The 1,247-nt window shown below is 36.5% G+C and overlaps 1 protein-coding gene across 1 annotated transcript in view; it reads left to right on the top strand.

Moving 5' to 3' along the window:
* DNAH6 (dynein axonemal heavy chain 6) overlaps nucleotides 1–1,247 on the top strand; it is a 302,446-nt gene that overhangs the window by 200,307 nt on the left and 100,892 nt on the right. The gene's annotated exons all lie outside the window — the stretch shown is intronic.

Raw genomic sequence — 1,247 nt, 5'->3', positions numbered from 1 at the left:
TCTCCAAGTATTAATGCTTCAAAGATCAAGTCTTATTGTTTTGTTCTACTTTAAGTGAACAAAATGCTATTACACTCTTCAAAAGCCCCAATCAATCTCAAATATCCTATAATAATAAGGAGCAAACATAAACATAACAAAAAAACATAGATATGCACATATGTGCTTGTGTATGTATCAAAAACTACTATAAATGTGAGAAGAAACTAAGAGAAATAACAAGATGTTTAGTGTTTAATTTGTTTACTAGCAAATACAAAGTAGAAATAAGTGTGTTTATATAACATGAATAATATAATTTCTGCAATTAATAGCTATATACTATATCCTATGTTTTATAGAGATAGCTAATATTTTCTTTTTTTTCTTTTTTTAAGAGACAGAGTCTAACATTATCACCCTCGGTAGAGCGCTGTGGCATCACAGCTCACAGCAACCTCCAGCTCCTGGGCTTAGGTGATTCTCTTTGCCTCAGCCTCCCGAGTAGCTGGGACTACAGGCACCTGCCACAACGCCTGGCTATTTTTTGTTGCAGTTTGGCTGGGTTCAAACCTGCCACCCTTGGTATATGAGGCCGGTACCCTACCCACTTAATCACAGGCACTGCCTGCTAATATTTTCTAATACTACTGAAAGTTTACAAAAATGATTACATGTTAAGGTTAAAGAAATTTTTATTAAGTTTTAAAAAGCATTAGCTATACTAGTAACACTCTTTATCCATGTTTCAAACAAAAGAGAGATTAATGATGTGTTTCAGGACTTTAAAACACTCAAAGATCAGAACAGAGGACCCAGATATAAAACTATCGACATCTGATCTTTGACAAAGCAGACAAAACATACATCAGGGAAAAGAATCCCTATTCAATACCTGCTGCTGGGAAAATTGGATGGCCATGTGTAGAAGACTGAAACAGGATCCACATTTCTCTCCACTCACAAAAATCAGTTCACAGTGGATAGCAGACTTAAACCTAAGGCATGAAACGATAAGAATTCTAGAAGAAAATGTTGGAAAAACTCTTCTAGATATTGGTCCAGGCAAAGAATTTATGAAGAAGACCTCAAAGGCAATCACATTAACAACACAAATTAATAAATGGGCCATGATTAAATTAAAACATTTCTGCATAGCCAAGGAAACAATCCATAAAGCAAATAAACAGCCTACAGGGCTTGGCGCCTGTGGCTCAAGCAGCTAAGGCGCCAGCCACATACACCTAAGGTGGCGGGTTCGAATCCCC

Source organism: Otolemur garnettii, unplaced genomic scaffold (assembly GCF_000181295.1).
Source record: "Otolemur garnettii isolate 467f Iridium unplaced genomic scaffold, OtoGar3 scaffold00147, whole genome shotgun sequence".
NCBI lineage: Eukaryota > Metazoa > Chordata > Mammalia > Primates > Galagidae > Otolemur > Otolemur garnettii.
Note: the sequence above shows the minus strand (reverse complement) of the source record. Positions and strands in the feature narration are given on the sequence as shown.